Source organism: Zingiber officinale, chromosome 2A (genome assembly GCF_018446385.1).
Source record: "Zingiber officinale cultivar Zhangliang chromosome 2A, Zo_v1.1, whole genome shotgun sequence".
NCBI classification, from domain to species: domain Eukaryota; kingdom Viridiplantae; phylum Streptophyta; class Magnoliopsida; order Zingiberales; family Zingiberaceae; genus Zingiber; species Zingiber officinale.
In genome coordinates this window covers 49,725,911-49,747,962 of record NC_055988.1, presented here as the reverse complement: position 1 = coordinate 49,747,962, position 22,052 = coordinate 49,725,911, and the positions used below count along the sequence as shown (strand labels likewise).

The 22,052-nt window shown below is 40.0% G+C and overlaps 2 long non-coding RNA genes across 3 annotated transcripts; both read right to left on the bottom strand.

Moving 5' to 3' along the window:
• Positions 1-6,333: 6,333 nt before the first annotated feature.
• On the bottom strand, positions 6,334-6,840 carry LOC122041103. The gene is made up of 3 exons (XR_006128828.1): positions 6,750-6,840; positions 6,482-6,600; positions 6,334-6,394 (listed from the first exon to the last, which is right to left on the bottom strand). It is a non-coding gene; the product is annotated as an uncharacterized LOC122041103 (long non-coding RNA).
• A 1,188-nt stretch (positions 6,841-8,028) lies between these two features.
• Positions 8,029-9,765, bottom strand: LOC122041104. 2 transcript variants are annotated; one of them, XR_006128829.1, is made up of 3 exons: positions 9,460-9,765; positions 8,276-8,361; positions 8,029-8,059 (listed from the first exon to the last, which is right to left on the bottom strand). It is a non-coding gene; the product is annotated as an uncharacterized LOC122041104 (long non-coding RNA). The 2 variants fall into 2 exon arrangements; XR_006128830.1 differs by having other exon boundaries at positions 8,286-8,361.
• Between the last annotated feature and the right edge of the window lie 12,287 nt (positions 9,766-22,052).

Sequence of the window (22,052 nt, the reverse complement as noted above, 5' to 3'; positions counted from 1 at the left end):
ATCGGGCGGCGTCGGGGAGAAGAAGAGAAGAGGGACGAGGTTGGCTCGGCAAGGAAGAAACGGCGACAACGAGCAAATAAAAAGAAATAAAGAAAATAAAAGAAAAAGGATATATAAGCATTTCCTCACTTAAATAGGGTAGCCTAAACAGACTTTTCCGGATTCACATTTTTATCCCCGTCAACTCGTCAGTACGAGCTCCGAAAAATTCCAGAAAAATTTCCAAAATTTCCAGAAAAATCCCTTATTAATATTCGCCTATTTTCTGGTATTTTACATTCTCCCCCACTTATAAAAATTTGGTCCCCAAATTTCGTTATCTACCGTCAGCAAGTACTAACAACAGGTATAGAGTATAAATGCTGAACGGTAAATAAATCACATACCTCATGTAAAAGATGGGGATACGAGCTCGGATCGTATCCTCAAGCTCCCAAGTAGCCTCCTCGTCCGAATGATGCTGCCATCCGACTTTAACCAGTCGGATAGTCTTGTTCCGCAACTGACGCTCTTCCCGGTCTAGAATCCGTACCGGAACCTCCTCATAGGTGACGTCAGGCTGAATATGAACTGAGATATCTGTCAACAAATCTGTCGAGTCGGATATATACCTCCTCAGCATAGACACATGGAATACGTCGTGAACACCTGACAGGAACGATGGTAGTGTCAGACGATAAGCTACCGCTCCAATCCTCTCCAAGATCTGGAAAGGTCCAATGTATCGCGGAGCTAGCTTACCTCGGGCCAAATCTCTTCACTCCTTTCGTGGGTGAGACTCGCAATAATACATGGTCGCCAATAGAGAACGCTAGGGGTCTGCGTCTCCGATCAGCATAACACTTCTAGCGATCCTGCGCCTCTACATTCTCCGTCTGATAATACGGACCAACTCCTCGTTCTGCTGAGCTCTATGAGGTCCCAACAACTGGGCCTCCCCAACCTCATCCCAAAGGGCGGGTGTACGATAAGACCTACCATACAACGCTTCAAACGGTGCCATCTGACAGGAATCTGGTGCTCAGCCCTCACCTGCTGACAGACAAGACATCTAGCTACAATATCTGTGATGTCTTTCTTCATACTGTTCCACCAATAGGAACAACTCAAATTCCTGGGTACATACGGGTACCACCAGGGTGGACAGCAAATCATGAGCAATGAGCCTCCGGAAGTAACTTCTATAAGACCGGATGAGACTGAAATACGCAAAAATCTGTCTCAAAAGTGTATAACACCCTCCTCGTCTCGTGTGAACTCGGTCTGCTGCCCGGAAGCTATCTAGCTGCAAATAAACTGCAAATACTGAACAACAGCCTAGGGCTCTCGGATCCTCGTCCTGATCGACGACTGAGCAACCATTGTAACCAGAATACCCTGCTCTGTCCGTCCCCGCTCCTCAAGGCACAATTCGGAGAATCCCTAAATCAAGTCTGTGACCACCACTCGGTGGCAAGCTAAAGTCCCTCTGGACTTCTTGCTAAGTGCATCAGCAACCACATTATCTTTTCCTAGGTGATAGTTAATGGTATAATCAAAATCCTTCAGGAACTCCATCCATCTCCTCTGTCGGAGATTAGGTTCCTTCTAAGTAAAACAGATATTTGAGACTCTTATGGTCAGTGAGAATCTCAAATGTAACGTCATATAAATAATGTCGTCAAATCTTCATGGCAAAAATAATGGCGACTAGCTCCAGATCATGTACAGGGTAGTTCTTCTCATGCTTCTTCAACCGACGAGAAGCATAGGAGACTACTCTATCGTGCTGCATCAAAACAGTGTCCAAACCCGGTAGAGATGCATCGGTATAGAGCACGAATTCGTCCTCTCCAGAAGGTAAAACCAAAAATCGGAGCCAACACTGGTCTCCGCCTCAGCTCCTAGAAGCTGGTCTTGCAATCCTCAGTCCAAGTGAACTTCACGCCTTTCCTGGTAAGGCGTGTAAGTAGCATAACTATGCGAAAGAAACCCTCGACGAAAGGTCTGTAATATCCTGCCAGTCCCAAGGACTGCGGATCTCCTGCACTGATTTCGACCTCTATCTCCTGTGGAACCACGATATACTCCTACTGGTGACCGTGTGTCCCAAACATCATCACATAAGACAATCCAAATCAGCACTACTGATAATCACATATAGATGTTCTCGTCGAAACATCTCTAGATCTAAGCAAAGGTGGTGTACGTGACTCACCGCGGATCCGAAATAGATCACAACATCGTCAACAAAGACAATGAAAACCGATCCAAACATTCTAGGGATACCCAAATCATCGAGTCCATGATAACATCTAGGGCACCGCAAGCACTAATGGTAAAACCAAGACACATAATGTCCGTATCACAGACATTCCTAACAATAAGATCCCCAACAATAAACAGATCTAATCACCAACGATATATAATCACCAAAGAATAGAACCTCCAGTGTGAGAGCAATGATCTATCACACGAAATACCACATATGTGGGAGCAACGCTCTACCACAAGAAATACTCCATATGTGGGAGCAACGCTCCACCACAAATAATCCAAAATAGGTATCCACAATAAATATGGGAGCAATGCTCCGCTACAAACAATCCGCAATATGTAGGAGCAACGCTCCACTACAAAACAATCCCTAAATATGTGGGAATCCAGAATATGTGGAAGCTACGCTCTACCACAAACGATCTATAACATATGGGAGCTACGCTCTACCACAACAATACATAAGTGCCCAAAGCACCTAACTATCTAGTTAGAGACTGCACGAGATCTCTCTACCACAGATCACTGTGGGTAGCCTAGGGTATAACCACTCAGTAAGCAAATCAAATCCATAGTCAACTCTATCATCCTCCTAGTGGGTCGATCACCCACTAATGGGAGAATTAGTTGACAGGGTAAAACAACCAATATCATAATGTAGACATTTAACATTCTACATTTAACATAGGTAGAATCATCATGATGCTACCAACCATACACCCGGCACACGTGCACACACAACATATGTATGATCGACATAATCCTCCATTTTGTATACACCAAACATACTCATAACAAAGGTATAAACCATCGTTATACCTCCAACAATGCATACCGAACCCGTGTGCACATATTAATATAGGTATAATCGACAATACACCTCAAACAACATTCACTTGACATATTACACCTATGCCAAGAGTATAATCAACATATACTTCCAGTAAAGCATACTAAACTCAGGTGCACTCACAAATCAAACCTAATCAACAAGATACCTCAAATATTACACCAAACACAAGTGAACATATCACGTCACAGATTTAAATCGATAAGATACATCCAGTATGTAAATCAGACACGTACAGCTAACTACATAGCTATAATCCACAAGAAACCTACAATAACCATATCTAAATGTGAATACTCACACTATCAGCAAATGAACTATCCATCATAGAACTCCTTCAACTCATAACAATCATATGTACACTTCATAGTTATGCATAATCGCACATTTAATCCAATCTACCACACAAACCCTATGTCATCTTCTAAGTTATCCAATTAGGTACATGCAGTCAAAAATTAAAGTACCCATGGAATAGGATACATCGATCCTCTATACCTGGTCGAGCGGACAACGATATACTATTATTTCAGTCCTTTCCACGTCAGTACAAGTCATGTACTTAAATGTGCTATAGATACATAACTAAGCACAAGTAACCCACAAATGATCCTCCACAATCATAAAGGTATATCGATCCATGATAACTCAAATCGACAAACGTAAATCAGTCTTCTACTGACCGATCTAACATGAGTAAATAAATATTTACTGATGTAATTTACTAAAATAAAATGGTACACCACTGGCTAGGTCAACATAAAGATATAGATACTATCCATTACCCAACTAATAATAGCAGAGACTAGTATGTGCCTCAATCTGCTAACCAACTGGTAATAACATAAGCTAAAAAAAAACTACTGGTGTATGATATGATAAATCACCAGAACTATAACCCTTAATCTCTATTAAGGTCAATCAAGATCAGTGGCTAACCTAATACATAAAATATATGCTATATCAACTAGACAGGTACCAGTAAAGAGTGCTAATACAGGTCATAAACAGTAATAGTCAACAGTGCATATACTAACAAAAATATAGGATAACAGTATACCACATACCTCCTATAGCTTGGAGATGTCCTGTCGCTGCCAGGTCCCAAAATCCAAAAAAAATCACATCGAGAAGACCAAAACACAAAATCCGAAACACCGGAAAAATAAGACACGTAAGTCGATCTCTGATACCAAATAAATTGGTATAAGATAAATCTCGAAAATCCAGAACACATAGCAAATATCGTATACCTGCTCTGATACCACTAAATTGTCACGCCCCAGAAGAGTCTCTGTCCGAAGAAATTTCGGCAACATCTCCCCTGTACGGCGGACAATCTGAAACTTTTCTACAAGCACTATATACCTCAGCCACATGCGGCTGGAATAATAACAATAAAAGAAAACAAACACCACGCAGTTAATATCAAATTCAGCCTCTGCCTGACACAACCACGCAGTTAAAAATAAAGCAGCCTACTCGGTTGTACCAAAAACCAAAACACAAAACTGCTAGCCGGCTAGGCTTACACAACCAATAACAAATACAAAACACCACATAACAACATCAACCCTCCAAAAATAAAACCAGAGTACAGAGCTAAACAAACTGATACATAAAACAAGCAAAACATACGTGAAACCGAAAAGTCTTCTGATGTGACGTGGGGACCAGCAGACAGGATGCTCCAAGCGACACCATAAATAACCTGATACCTGAAAAAGATAGAATCAACGGGGGTGAGTTCAACAACTCAGCGAATACCACTGGACATGAGTAGTAAGATATATCTAACAGCAACAAACATGGAATACAGCTTCCTAATCATATATAGGGAATATGCAAAACTGAAAGGTAACTGAGGAAGCTGTACTCACCAGGAACTCCTATCCAGACAAGAGGGTCGTCAAACCGAAAATGTCAATAATCCTGTATGCAGGTCAAAGGTATGCATCCAACCAAAATGCAGCAACCAAATGCAGCAAACACAATCACAATAATATAAATACATCAATGCATATGATGCTAATGATGCGTCCTGGTCACCCCTGACGCCAGTCAGTCCTCTCACACACAAATGGCGAGACCGAGTGGGTAGGGCTATGACAACCGTGCACTCTGTCGTCACTGCTCCTGATGAGTGACCGAGTGGACGGGATGCTGTCGGAGTACTCCTGTCCTGTGACCCCAAATCATAAATGGGGGAGCTCAATGCTCTCAACTCCCGGTACACGATGACGGGGAGGTATCTCTGCCGGCTACCACGCAGAGTCACCTGACCAACGGAGCCAAACAGAGTCCACTGTCTGCCGGCTACTACGCTGCTACACTAAATGCCAGCGGAACTGACTGCCGGCTACCACGCTGGGCCATATGACCAACGGAGCCAAACAGCAGAACCGCCACACACCTTCCTGATATACCACTAAACCATGAGTGGGGGTGTGTGCAGTACATGTAACTGGCGATGGGCTCAACCATAGTGGAGCCGACAATCCCACAGCATGCAATCATGATGCATGTCACTATGCATAACAAAAACTGATCAACATAACCATATCCATATATACAAAATGGGTACTGTAAAAGCGATGGTCACATACCAAAATCTATAGTACACAGGTCAGATAGAATATCAAAAACCTATGTCCTGAACATAATAAGTATGGAATATCCTGATCAGCATAGAAAAATCCATATATACATAATATGGGTACCACAGTATCAGTAGGTCAATCCACGAATCTAGGGTATACAGATCCTCTATGGTATAACAACCTAGATCCTAAACATATCCTCCTTCCATAACATATGTACCAACAATATACACAGATCAAAGAATCAGAGTCTAGGTACACGAATCATATATGAGATACAAATAGAGGTACACAAGTCAGGTATGGTATAAAAACCTAGGTATCAGATAATCTAGAAACACCTGCCAGAAATAAAAATTCAGAACCTAGTCCTAACCTCAGTAGAGCATGGTATGTCACTTTAGAAACTAAGATACTCATGGTAATAAAGTACTCATGACAATAAGATACTCATGGTAACAAATCACGAGATATCAGCACGGATACATAACAAGCGACAAACCTAACATGCTATGGATATCAACCAGTGACATACCAAAGACAAACATGTTCATTGCTTGCAGCTATAAAGTACTATGCATATCCAAATGACGATATCATAAAAGATAAGTCAAGAGGTACCCGCCTTCATACGCATGTCGTATCAACCGTCCTCAACAAGTCCAAGAGATCGCATCCAACTCAAATCCTTCACATCAATTTAATCCAAGAACACATAAACTAAGTCTATAATCCATTAGATTAGACTACACATTTATCAATGCTAACCACTCACCAGAATTGATGGCTCCACCAATGACGTATAGCTGGTATAACTCTCTGCCAGCGTAGATGAAATCACTGTCCCTCCCAAATCTGAGGACTCTACAGTTGCCTCGCGACCGAAACATCCTCCTGTCGATAACAGTGGTCAACACTAAGAGAAATTACTGCCCAACCAAACCATAAACTCTAAATTAGCAATCCCACACCCAATCATCAAAATACTGAGATGAGATGCACAAATCACAACTGAAATCCAGCAATAAAATAATCTCCCTTACCACTTTAACCACTGCTAGGGCACGGTACAACAAAACGGGACCACAGGAACGACTTGAATGCTCTGCTTCTGTTCACGACCCGAAGAAGAAGATCAGTGGTCGGAGAGAACTCCAATTCCAGTGACTGTCCTAGAGGAGAGCAGCAACCACGACCGGTAGTGAAGAATTAGAAGAGGAAAATGGGCTTGGTGGTGGCTGTCGGCATCGGAGTGGGGCGTCGGCTGAGGCTAGGGCAGAGGAGCGGCGACGGCTGTGAACCCAACTAGGGCATGGTCCTCTCCCCCTTTGGCCGTCACCTAGGGCAGAGGTGCGGCGGTGCTCGGGTGGCTCGCGGCTAGGGCACAGGGCAGAAGAGGGGAATACAGCCGTGAAGACAGCTAAAACTCGCGGTGGCCGGCGGCAAAGACCTAGGGCACAGCGGCGGCTTGAGTACCGACGAGGAAAAGTGGCGCGATCGGGAGAAGAGAGGAAGATGACCGGCGCTGCTCCGTGCGTCACCGGTGGCAGTGGCGATCGGCACACAGATCAGAGGGGAAGGAAGGTAGCTAGGGCAGAGGAGGAGAGGGGTTCGGCCTCACCGAGAAGAGGAGGAGATGAAGAGGGGGAAACCCGTCGTGACCGGCGGTTAGGGCATGGAGGAGAATCGGGCGGCGTCGGGGAGAAGAAGAGAAGAGGGACGGGGTTGGCTCGGCAAGGAAGAAACGGCGACAACGAGCAAATAAAAAGAAATAAAGAAAATAAAAGGAAAAGGATATATAAACATTTCCTCACTTAAATAGGGTAGCCTAAACAGGCTTTTCCGGATTCCCGTTTTTATCCCCGTCAACTCGTCAGTACGAGCTCCGAAAAATTCCAGAAAAATTTCCAAAATTTCCAGAAAAATCCCTTATTAATATTCGCCTATTTTCCGGTATTTTACATTATCTACCTTCCTCGATAAGCTTTTCTTCCCTTTGCCTATTTTCTGTGATAATGAGTTCCATTTCTTTTAGCTTTAAATAATTTCTGAAATTGATTTCCCCTTCTCATCCTATAACAAATAAATACATATAATGGATGTCATTTAATAAATACAATATTGAGATAAATTCACACACTTGTATTTCATTTGGTATGTTGTCGAATTCATGCATTGTATCATGTTGCATACATGCATGATCAAAGTAAATATTATGTAACTCAATGATTTCTTCAATTTGTATACCATTAATATATATACTTATCTTGTATTATAAGAGAGTATCATCTCCGTATCCTCTCCCCCTTGATCTTCCTTTGTTGAAACCAATATCTTTCCCTCTACTTATATCCTGCATCACATAAATAAATAAAAAATGCTTACCCCTTGTCATAAATACAAAAAAAATAAATGTAACTTACAGAAATTTTAATAACCAATAATGCATTCACCCCTTATCATACTTAATGCGACCTATATGGCAGGTTCATCATGTTGCAAAATTTTTTATTTAAAGTAAAAATATATATGCATGGCAAGTTCATCATGCACCCTGTATAATGCATACCTCTACTTACCTGCAACTTGATCATAGTAACAAAATTAACATTGAAGATGTAGTCTCTTCTTCAGTCACAGTAAAACCTATAACTCCTGATACAGTTAAATCAGAGGTGAGAATTGAGATGAGTTTAAAGGAAAAATGATGTTTGACTCTTCAACATTAGAAACTTATGAACTCATATAGTTTTAGCAAACTAAAACTAACAACACAGATCAATAAGAACATAAAATTCATAATCAACATCAAAGACTTTAAAATTCCTAACCAACAGAACTCAAATTATTGATACTCATACAATCTGAAAAGTATTTGTCAGAAGTAATTGAAATTGAAATCACTATATAGGAATCTGAAATATACTGAAGCTAATAGGACTAATCAACATTAGAAACTTATAAACTCATATAGTTTCAGCAAACTGAAACTATATAACACAAATCTACAGAATCAACATTGAAGACTTTAGAATTCTTAGCCGGAAAAACTCAAATTGCTTATACTCATACAATATAAAATATATTTGTCAGAAGTAACTGAAACTAAAATCACTATATTGGAATATGAAACAAACTGAAACAACATCTTAAACTTATAAAGTCATGTAATTTCAGATAACTAAACCTATATATCATAGATCTATAACAACTCAAAATTCAATATTAACATTGTAGAATTTAGAATTCCTAGCCAACATCGCAGATTTGTTACTAATTGTGGAGACTAAGAAATGAAATGTGATGGGGTTTTTAGTTGAGTTGCTAGGACTATAAATGAAAGACAATACAAGTAATGAAAACTAATATAATTAAGTACGATTGCGGAGAATTAGAGACAACATAAAGTAAGCGTCTAACGAAACTAACATACAACGAATCCTAATCTAATCTAACATAATTGCATTCAAATAAAGAACACAAATTTAAATATTCAAACGAAATAACCATTGCAAGAAATTGAACAACTTAAATGCATCAACTAGAGTCCAACTAATGGAAGAAACATTTCATCAAACACCATGTGAGCATTAATCAAGTTAAACCAAAGTGCATGCAATCTTAACATGGGAAGCTAATGTCATTACCATTCAACAATCAAACTAGACAACCCAACACACACACAAAAAAAAAATCAACCAACACATTGAAAGAATGCTGCGGATAGACGACAGTTGTGGATGAAGTTTCAACCTCGAGCGGAATGGATGGCGTGTGACGAGCAGCGGAAATGAATCATGCTACCACCTACGGATTCTGAAGGGTGTATAGTGCAGAAGAGCTTGGAATCCTGAAGCTCACTAATGTAAACTTGTCGGTGGATGAAGGTGGGCTGTCAAAATCTCTCCCAATTGAATAGAGAGCTGTGGATGAGGATGGATGAATGGAAGAGCCCTGGATTGGAGAGTTCCCAAGGTGGCGCTTCCGCTCCCAATCGGGAGAGGAAGAAGGTGGAGATGGTCAGTGCCTCCTCTCCCGATTGGTTGAGGAAGAAGATAGAATGGTGGCCGCCGGTGAGTAAGGATGTGGTGGTGGCGCCGGGGATGAGTATTGGAGAGGACGAGATGGCTCCTCCTTTTTCAATTGGGAGAGGTAGAGGAGATGAAGAAGGGCTGTCGGCGGTAGGAGATTCTCCCGATCGAGAGAGGGTAAAGTGAGATGGGATGTTGTGAAGGCCGGCTGTGATGAGGGCGGCGACCGCCGACCTTGGTGGACTGTGGTTGGAGGAGGAAGAAGGGAGGTTCGGGTGTGGGCTTCAGGTGTGCGATCAAGAGGTACAGAATGAAATGTCGGGATGAAAAAGAAAGGGATAAAAATTAGGGCTAATTTTTAACCCTCAGATCATTTGGATTTGAATCATAAAGATCCATTTGGATGAAGAGATCTGAGCACTCTAAATCTAGATGAATGGTTAGGATGACAGGATCTGAGTGGATAGATCGAATTGTTTCATAACTGTATTAATGAATTTTTTATATTTAAAAAATTTGAAATATAATTTTTCCCTTTCATTTTTATAAATATTTTTTTTTGGCAAATATAATTTGTTTAGATTTCATTTTTAATATGTATTTTTTTTATAAAATTTTATTTGTAAATTTGTTTCTAATTTATTTAAATTTAGTCTCAATTTGTTTAAATATTATATTTTATTAAAGTTAAATGGATTAGTAATTTCATAGCAAATGTTTGCTTAATTTATATAAATATGAAATAGATTTCTTTTCTATTTAAAATTTATATTATTATTTATATAAATTTGAAAAGAATTATTTTCTTAATTTTATTAAATTTGGAACAAATTTTGTGACCAAAATTATAGGATTTCAAATTCTATTTGTAATATGTATTTATGTTTGTTTATAGAAATTTAGTTACAACATCATTTCAAATCGTTTTTAATTTATCTAAACCTGAAACATATTTTAATTATGTTTAAAATTGTTTATCAATATTTATATAAATTTGAAACTGGTTATTTTTTTGTCTCAATTTTTTATTAAATTTTAAACAAATTTTGTGACAAAAATTATATAATTTCAAATTCTTTTTATAATCTGTATTTATTTTTGTTTGTAAAAATTTATTTATAATTTCGTTTCAAATTCGGTTTCAATTTATTTTTCCAAATATTATATTTTATTAAAGTGAAACAAATTAGTAATTTTATAGCAATTTCATCTCTAATTTATCTAAATCTGAAATACATTTTAATTTCATTTTTTTAAAATTATCAATATTTATATAAATTTGAAACGGATTATTTTCTGTTTTAATTTTTATTAAATTTTAAACGGATTTTGTAACAGAAATTATACCGTTTCAAATTTTGTTTGTAATCTGTATTTATTTTTGTTTATAAAAAATTATTTGTAGTTTCATCTCAAATTTGTTTCAAATTCTGTCTCAATTTTTTTTTGTAAATATGATATTTTATTAAAGTGAAACAGATTTATAATTCTGTAGCAAATCTGTCTCTAATTTAACAAAATCTGAAACAAATTTTAATTCTGTTTTAAAAATTTGTTTATGAAGCCCTGTTTTCTTGTAGTGTAACATTTATTCCTCAAACAATATTATTTAAATTCACCAACACCTTAAACACCGTGAATTTTGCATGCCACGATAGTGTGGACGTATACAAAATTGAACATTTGCAAGAGGAGGGTATTACCCATTAATTATCTTGTCAATAAGTCTTTATGACAAATAAAATTACCTCAAACACCGTGAATTTTGTATGCCATGATAGTGTGGACGTATACAAAATCAAACATTTGTTAGAGGGGTTTTTCCCATTAATTTTATTTCCTTGTCAAACTGACAAATAAAATCATGAATTTTTGTATGCCACGATAGTGTGGACGTATACAAAATCTCAACATTTGTAAGAGGGGTTTTAATTTTATTATCTTGTCAACCTATCTTTATGACAAATTAATAGTTGGTTTTCTTTGGTCACACAAATAATAGCAGTGACTCCGATGGGGAGGATACTATTAGACGTGCCTAAGTGTATACCATTACTTGACACTAAGTACATTAATAAGATTATGCCCCTTTCGATGGGGAAGATCACACGCTCTTAATTAATTTCCTATAATCATCCTAAATGGAAGTTTGATCTAGTGATCCGCAAACAAACTCATCCGATATGGAGGAAGGCACTCAGAGTCAATGCGCAAGTTTGTTTGCATCACTTACAAACCAGTAATGGAGACCGTGGAATTTATTAAAATAAATCCCTCTCCCACTTAGTCATTTAAAGTGAGGAATTTTAAGTTATCCTAGCATACATCACATGCATACACACACATCACAGTAACTAAAACAATAAATATGGAAATTATTTTCCAACTATTATGACCTTTTCCTGTTACTATCCTCCATGTGCTCCAACCCTAGCTGCTGCCATCTTTAGCCACTGTCATCGGGTCGAGTTGTCACATCCATCTTGCTTCTTATTCCGCTGCGCCTCTGGTGCTCCAAAAGTATCACGCCTCACAAGAATCCGATCCGCGACAAAAATAGAATTTTACATATATCGATCCTATATTTCACGAAGGAATGTACATGTAATCTAGATCGAAAATAAAATTCTAAAATCCTAAGGCTAATACAGCTCCTGCTGTATTAGTTACATACAATCATGCACACATAAAAATAATGCCCTTGACATGTCCTAGGGTCCAATCACATACAACATCTATAAGCCATAATAGTTGGAGCCTGCAGCCACAAAGTTAGCACATCCTACTATTATTCTGCCTAAATTATGTATGACATGTGTATAACCTAATATGAAAACCAAACACACAGAGGCAAACCCTAGCTCTGATACCAATTGTTGGTTAGTCCTAAGAAAATTGTACCGGTTCCACTGTATAAAAATTTTTTGTACAAGTGTCGAACCTTTCCTTAAATAGCCTATTGTGTTCTTCAGAAGTTAAATTAGGAATCACAGATGGAACTTAACATCATTGATTCCAAATTTAACTTATCTGTTCTTAATGGTTTAGATTTGAATCGCAAGCGGAACTTAACACTATTGATTCAAATCTACCTAGGTTATTAATTCCATAAATATTAATTTCTAAAATTGGCTTCCAGGACTGCATGGCGAGGCACATGACCTTCTTAGATATGAGAGCAACCATCACCGCCTAGGCAAAGCCTTTTAAGGAAAGCTAATATTTATTTCCTTAAATAACTCTAGGTTAACCAAAAAGAACAATCGAATCACAAATTCGAAAAAGAAGAAAACATAAACTCAAAAAAACTATTTCGAAAACTCTAGAATCATATGCCTCTTGTGTTTGGTATTTCCATAAATAACTATATAAAGAAAACTAGTATGATGCGGAAAACAATTACTAGTTATACCTTTCTTTGTAAGCAAAATAACCTCTTGATCTTCTACCGTATTGCTCTTCTAACTTTGGACGTTGTGTGGGCAACGATCTTCCGAGATGAGAACCGCCAAGCACCTTCTTCTTCCTTCTAGGTTTCGACCACCAAAAACTCCTCCAAAGATGAAGAGGTTTGGCCACCACCAAGCTCCAAGGGATGTTAGAAATATCACCTCCTTTTCTCTTCTTCTTCTCCAAGAAAGATCCGGCCACCACAAGGACTCCAAGGAATAGATGAGGTTCGGCCACAAGATGGAGAAGAGAGAAAGAGGAGGGGCCGGCCACACCAAGGAAAAAGAGAGGAAGAAAAATAGAATAGAGGTTGATATGGGTTAGGTTTCATAAGTCCCTGATAAGAAGGGAAAAGGATATAACCAAACGGAGATGGTAGGCTAATATCGGCCGGGATATACCTACAAAGGAGGTAGGTTTGTATTGACCGAAATATGCCTCCAAGGAGGAAGACCCGTATTAATTGGCATATACCTCAAAGGAGGTAGGCTAATATCGGCCGGGATATAACTCCAAAGGAGGTAGGTTTGTATCGACCGAAATATGCCTCCAAGGAGAAAGACCCATATTAATTGGCATATACCTCAAAGGAGGTAGGCTAATATCGGCCGGGATATACCTCAAAAGGAGGTAGGTTTATATCGACCGAAATATGCTTCCCAGTAGGAAGACCCATATCAATTGGCATATACCTCAAAGGAGGTAGGCTAATATCGGCCGGGATATACCTCCAAAGAAGGTAGGTTTGTATCGACCGAAATATGCTTCCAAGGAGGAAGACCCATATCAATTGGCATATACCTCAAATGTGGTAGGCTAATATCGGCCGGGATATACCTCTAAAGGAGGTAGGTTTGTATCGACCCAAATATGCCTCCAAGGAGGAAGACCCATATTAATTGGCATATACCTCAAAGGAGGTAGGCTAATATCTCAAAAGGAGGTAGGTTTGTATCGACCGAAATATGCTTCCCAGGAGGAAGACCCATATCAATTGGCATATACCTCATAGGAGGTAGGCTAATATCGGTCGGGATATACCTCAAAAGAAGGTAGGTTTGTATCGACCGAAATATGCTTCCAAGGAGGAAGACCCATATCAATTGTCATATACCTCAAAGGAGGTAGGCTAATATCGGTCGGGATATAGCTCAAAAGGAGCTAGGTCTATATCGACTGAAATATGCTTCCAAGGAGAAGATCCATATCAATTAGCATATACCTCAAAGGAGGTAGGCTAATATCGGTCGGGATATACCTCAAAAGGAGGTAGGTTTGTATCGACCGAAATATGCCTCCAAGAAGGAAGGCCAATATCGGCCGAAATATGTCTTTAAGGAGGCATGCCAATATCGATCGAAACATGCCTTTAAGAAGGAAAGCCAAGACCGGTCGGTTGACCAATACCTTGGAAAGATACTTGATAAAATATAGCCTAGTGCTAGTTAGGATAAGTAACATAGAAGGGCGCCGATAGAAGCCTCATGAGGAATAATAATCATTAACTAAACCTAGTCATGATTAACTTCGACCGATACAAGGAACATTGGTACATTGAGCTATCCATGATATAATAGAAGCAGGAGGGGCAGGAAGAAATGATAGTATCACTTTAAAGGGATTCATGAGGTAGGATAGAGGTAAATATTTCAAATAAGATAATTAATGAAAATATCTATAATATGTGACTATATGACAGGTATTATATATTTTGGCGGGAAATGTGTTTTTAGATTGTTTTGTAGGTGCTAAACGACAAAGAAGGTACATCTGGGGTACAAGAAAGATTCCTTAAAAGTCATTCACCACAAGTACACAGCTTACGTTATCTCATAACAAACTCTAACAAACCGGGGTCCACTTCATGACTACGGAGGTTATATGAAGTGGTATAAAAGGGGGAAACCTCTCCGTTGGCTAGGTAAGTTGACATCATTGCGCACATTCATAACCCTAATTCTCAACTACTGTTCATCTTCTTCTTCTTTCTTCCTTACACACCGAGAGAGATCACTAACTTGAGCGTCGGAGGGCCTAGCCAGGGATTCCCACCCCGGTCTTAGGTCACTGACAATAGTGTTGGCTGGTCTCTTATGCGCAGGAGGTCTTGGAAGCTCCGGATCTGGTTTTCTCTTTGGTTGGATCTCTCTCTCATCATCGGGTCTTCGCGCAAGGAGGGCATTAGGTGATCCTATTCTTCCCGATCCGCTTTGGGTTTCTCGGATCGGTGTTCTCTAGGCTTTCTTCTCCATCGACTGTGGGTTTCTTCTTTCGGATCTCTGTCTTGTCCAGCTTCTCAGACAGGATCAAATTTGGCCCCGTCTGTGGGAACTTCACCTGAATCTGAGACTACAAGATGGAAGAGGCCGGAAAATCAAACTTACTCACCATTAGTCGAGAGGATCTGGATTTCCTCATCAATTCTCACGTACAAAAAGCCTTACAACAACAACAACAACAACTTCAAGCTCACACTGGATCTACTCTACCAACGGCTCATAATCTGGCGATTTCAACTACTGAGCATCGAAAAGGAAAGGAACCGAAAGAGGAGGAACATGCGTATTTTCCCCCAGCTGCTGTTTCTCCAACAAGATGTCCACGAGCCTTTCTTCGCACTCCCATGGAGCATGGGGGTAGGAGGCCTGTGTTTCAGAAATCCTCTGGCGAAGCACCAGACAGAGAAAAACGTAAGATCAAAATGATAACTAGTGATAGCTCACCAGAGAAAGTCATCTCCCCATTCTCTCAGAGTGTACTGGATGATCCGCTTCCTAAGCGGTATCAAAATCTTCAGATCGGTGAGTACACTGGAACTACAGATCCAGAACATCATTTATTGAAATTTGAGAATGTAGCATTATTACAACAATTCTCGGATGGGGTGAAATGTCGGATGTTCCTTACTACCCTCGGAGGAGCTGCACAACGCTGGTTCAAACGATTGCCAGAAAAGTCTATTAAAAAATTCAAAGACTTCAAGAAAGTTTTTCTACACCATTTCTCCAGCAATAAGAGGTATCATAAGACTCCTTGGAGTCTATTTTCAATTAAGCAAGCATCCAAAGAGTCCATCCGAGCATACATCAAAAGGTTCAATCAGGTAGCTATTGATGTACCTAATGCTACCACTGAAATATTAGTAAGCGCTTTCTCTCAAGGTTTAAATGATAATGATTTCTTTAAAGATTTAGTGAGAAATCCTCCTGTTAATTTTGATTCCTTGATTGAGCGTGCTACCAAATTCATTAATGTGGAAGAAGCTCAAGCTGCTCGTAGGAAGGAGGGTGTTACCTCTTCTCCTATCCAAGTTAAGGAGAAAGCTCTGGCTCCTGTTCCTCCACCAAGAGGGCCTAGAGCAACTCATCCACCTCACCGACAACCAGAATATCGCCCATAAGCCGTACAACACGTGGAGATACAGCCAGAGACACCAAGGAGATGGTGCACTTATCATAAAACTAGCAATCATCATACTGAAGACTGTCTTGTTTTAAGAAATAAACGAGCTAATAAGGAGCGTTATCAGAGGCAAAACTATTATCGACAACAGTACCCCAGGCAGCAAAGCCCGCTCAAACTGGAATATCGCCCGGTCGAGCCTCGGCAAGACGCATTACCGACCCCGGCCGGTACAAGCCAAGTGTCGGAAAAAGCTCCTCCCGAAGCTATGACGACTCGACAGGAAGAAAACAGGAGTAATGCTGCTCGAGGCAATATCAATATGATTGCAGAAAAGCACATGCCCGAAGACTAGAAATTCATGCTGTAGGATGTAGCATGGAGCGAGCGGCTGGTCCCGAGATAAGTTTTGGGCCTAGGGATCTAGAAGGGGTAGAGATACCCCATGATGATGCCCTAATCATTAAAGCAGTAATAGCCAACTACGCTATTTCTCGTACCTTCATAGACACGGGCAGTTCTGTTAATATTATATTCAAGAAGGCTTTCGATCAATTACAGATTGACCCGAGTGAACTTCAACAAATGGTCACTCCTCTATATGGATTCACAGGCAATGAAGTGCAACCGCTGGGACAAATAAAGTTGGCCATATCTCTAGGAGAGGAGCCTCTGATGAGAACAAGGAGATCTTATTTCATGGTGGTAGACGCCGCATCATCTTATAACGTGATACTGGGTCGACCTGCCTTGAACGAGTTCAGGGCGATTGTTTCTACTTTCTGTCAGGAAATTAAATTCCCTGTTGATGAACAAGTTGGGGAGGTGCGAGGTGATCAGAAGACAACCCGAAAATGTTATGTAGAAATAGTTCGGGATGAAGCTAACACTGCTCGAAAAATTCAAAGAATGGAAGTTAATGCCATTCAGGAGAAACAGCTTGTTTTGGTTTATGAAGAAAAGGAAGAAGTTCAGATCCAAACCGGTCGGCCTGAAGCTACTACATATATTGCGGCTGATCTTGATACCACTCTGAAAGCTAAACTGGTACAGTGCCTGAAGAAGAATAATGATGTATTTGCCTGGACGCCCAAAGAAGTCTCGGGCATTTCTCCTGCAGTCATGGAGCATTCTTTACACGTCTTCCTAGATGCCCGCCCGATCATGCAAAGAAAGAGGAATGTTAGCGTGGAACAGAACCAAATCATCAAAGAAGAGATAACTAAACTTATGGAGGCTGGTTACATCAGGGAAGTACAATTTCCCAGCTGGTTAGCTAATATGGTGTTAGTCTCTAAACCATGAAATAAATGGCAGGTGTGCATTGATTTCCGAGATCTCAACAAGGCTTGCCCAAAAGATTATTATCTATTACCCAGGATTGATCAATTGGTAGACTCCACTGCTGGATGCGAATACATCTCTATGCTAGACGCTTATCAAGGCTATCATCAGGTTCCCTTAGCTAAAGAAGATCAAGAAAAGGTCAGTTTTATAACATCTGAAGGTACTTATTGTTATAATGTTATGCCCTTCGGACTAAAAAATGCAGGAGCCACTTATCAAAGGCTTATGAATAAGGTCTTCCAGAAGCAGATTGGTAGAAATATGGAAGTATATGTTGATGATATCTTAATTAAGTCTCTTCAAGCTGCTGATCTGTGCAAGGAGTAGAGGAGACCTGCAAGACATTGAGACAATATGGGCTCAAGTTAAATCTGAGCAAATGTTTATTTGGCGCGAAAGGGGGAAAATTCCTGGGATATATGGTGTCCGAACGGGGAATAGAAGACAACCCGAGCAAAGTCAAGGCACTTCAGAACATGAAGCCACCGCGCAACATGAGAGAAGCTCAAAGACTGACTGACCAGATTACAACCTTGTCTAGGTTCATTTCTAGGTCGGCCGATCGTAGCTTCCATTTCTTTAAAATACTCAGAAAGGCCAATAAATTTCAGTGGAATGAGGAATGTGATAAGACTTTCCAAGAGTTAAAAGATTATTTGTCCACTCTCCCTATATTAGCTAAGCCTATAGTAGGAGAGACTCTTTGGGTTTATTTGTCGGCTAACGAAAACGCTGTAGGCTCTGTATTAGTCAGACAAGAAGGAAAGGAATAAAAACTTGTATATTTTTCTAGCCATTTATTAAAAGGAGTTGAGAGTAGATATACTACACTAGAGAAATTGGCCTATGCACTAGTCTTGACCGCTCGGAGGTTGCACCCATATTTCTTAGCACATGAAATTATTGTATTAACCAACAGTACTCTCGGACGGGTGTTACTCAACCAAGAGGCATCAGGTCGGCTGATCAAATGGACAACTGAACTTGGAGAATATGACATTCAATATCAACCTCACTCAGCCATCAAAGCACAAGCTCTAGCAGACTTCATTATAGAAGTTCAAAGCCCAGAGGAAGAAAACATTTGGAAAGTTTATGTAGATGGCTCCTCAACTAGACAAGGCAGCGGAATTGGTGTTCTTCTTATATCTCCAAGGGAAGACAGACTTCAACTCTCTATTAGATTGAATTATAGAGCTACTAACAATGAAGCAGAATATGAAGCCTTGATAGCAGGATTACAGGCCGCTCGGCATATAGGGCCAGCTCGAGTCCTCATATATTCTGATTCTCAATTAGCATCCCAACAACTATCAGGTAATTTTGAAATTAATAATGACAGACTCAGGTTATATGCTGAGGCATTTGATAAGTTGAAGTCTCAGTTTCAAGAAGTAAATATACAAAAGGTTCCTCGATTTGAGAATCAGGTAGCAGATGAATTAGCTAAGCTGGCCTCTGCTATAGTACCATGGAATCTAGATCGGCCCGTAGAACAAACTCTGTTAATATCCTGTATCGAAAGACAGGCTGAAGCAGAAATTCAAAGTGACTGGAGGGCTCAAATCATATTGTATTTACAGCAAGGTATTCTTCCAAGTAATACAGAACAAGCAAGGGTATTTAAGAAGAGAGCTGCTTAGTACACTATGGTAGGAGAGCAGTTATATAAAAGAGCTTTTTCTAGACCTTTGCTCAAGTGTATTGGTACAGAAGATATATAATTTATTTTACAGGAATTTCATCAAGGTTCATGTGGTAGTCATATAGGAGGGAGATCCTTGGCCTGTAAAATCTTATTAGCAGGATATTTCTGGCCTACTCTATACGAGGATGCCAACAAGTTGATAAGAACTTGTATGTCTTGCCAGAAACATCAAAATATTTCGCATCATCCCACATAGTTGTTGAAAACCTCTATAATCTCATGCCCCTTTGATCAATGGGGCATGGATATAGTAGGCTTATTTCCTATGGCGATTGCACAAAGAAGGTTTTTATTGGTAGCAGTAGATTATTTTTCCAAATGAGTAGAAGCAGAACCACGTGCCCGGATTACTGAAGATGCAGTTATTAAATTTATGTGGAAAAACATCATATGCAGATTTGGCATTCCTCATAAATTAGTCTCTGATAATGGAAGACAATTTCAAGGGGATAGAATTCTAGCTTGGTGCAAAAGTTATGGTATTACTCAAGCCTTTACCTTTGTGGCTTATCCGTAAAGTAATGGTCAAGCAGAAGTAACCAATAGAGAAATTATAAGAGGTTTAAAAATCAAACTGGATCATGTCGGAGGTAACTGGGTAGATGAATTACCCAGCGTCCTTTGGGCATATCGTACTACACCTCGAGAAGTTACAGGAATCACTCCCTTTCAATTAGTCTATGGGGGAGAAGCAATAATTCCCATTGAGGTGGGAATAGAATCTGATAGAAGGCAATTATATGATGCAGACAATGAGGGTCGACGACTCATGGAGCTAGACTTGATAGAGGAAATTAGAGATAAAGCTGCTGCTCGTCTCGTATCATACCGACAAAGAATGAGACAAAATTACAACAAAAGGGTCCTCTCCAGATTTTTCTAAGTAGGAGATTTAGTATGAAAGCGTATTAAACCTGTCGAGGATGTTAGTAAGTTGGCACCACAATGGGGTGGACCCTACAAAGTGGTGGAAAAGCTCGCATCAGGCTCATATTATCTCCAAGATACTGAAGGAAGAATTCTGGAACGACCCTAGAGTGCAAATCATTTACAACCTTATCGGATTTAACCAAGATAATGCTACTTATGTCAGAAGGAACAAACCATAATTATCTGAAGTAAGTTTCCAATGAAAGGAAGACAAGTATTCTTACAGTTCATGTACTCCGTTTCTTTCAATAAATGCAATGCAAGGCGAATACCGCCATGAAAATAAATGTGGCTCATACAGATTGACAAGTATTGGCAGAACTTTTATAATCTATATTCGAGTAATCAACAGTAGAGAATCTTAAAGACCTATTCGGCCCCCCCCCCCTTCTAAGAAATCTAGAAATTTTAATCATCATAAGGTCAGTGCAGTCATAATTTTACAATAGAACATAGTCGATCGGGAAATCTCATGAAGTAACTCGGATGGGTCTTCATGGGAGGAACCGGAGACTTTAAACCATCACAGAACATAGTCGATCAGGAAATCTCACGAAGTAACTCGGACGGGTTTTCATGGGAGGAACCGGAGACTTTAAACCATCACAGAATAAAATCGATTGGGAAATCTCACGAAGTAACTCGAACGGGTCTTCATGGGAGGAACTGGAGACTTTAAACCATCACAGAACATAGTCGATCAGGAAATCTCATGAAGTAACTCGGACGAGTCTTCATGGGAGGAACCGGAGACTTTTAACCATCACAGAACATAGTCGATCGGGAAATCTCATGAAGTAATTCGAACGGGTCTTCATGGGAGGAACTGGAGACTTTAAACCATCACAGAACATAGTCGATCAGAAAATCTCATGAAGTAACTCGGACGGGTCTTCATGGGAGGAACCGGAGACTTTAAACCATCACAGAACATAGTCGATCGGGAAATCTCTTGAAGTAACTTGGACGGGTCTTCTTGAGAGGAACCGGAGACTCTAAACTATCAAAAGCATAGTCGATCGGGAAATCTCTTGAAGTAACCCGGACAGGCCTTCTTGAGAGGAACCAGAGACTCTAAACTATCACAAACATAGTCGATCAGGAAATCTCTTGAAGTAACCCGGACGGGCCTTCTTGAGAGGAACCGGAGACTTTAAACCATCACAGAACATAGTCGATCGGGAAATCTCATGAAGTAACTCGGACGGGTCTTCATGGGAGGAACCGGAGACTTTAAACCATCACAGAACATAGTCGATCGGGAAATCTCATGAAGTAATTCGGACGCGTCTTCATGGGAGGAACCGGAGACTTTAAACCATCACAGAACATAGTCGATCGGGAAATCTCACGAAGTAACTCGGACGGGTCTTCATGGGAGGAACTGGAGACTTTAAACCATCATAGAACATAGTCGATCGGGAAATCTCATGAAGTAACTCGGGCGGGTCTTCATGGGAGGAACCGGAAACTTCAAA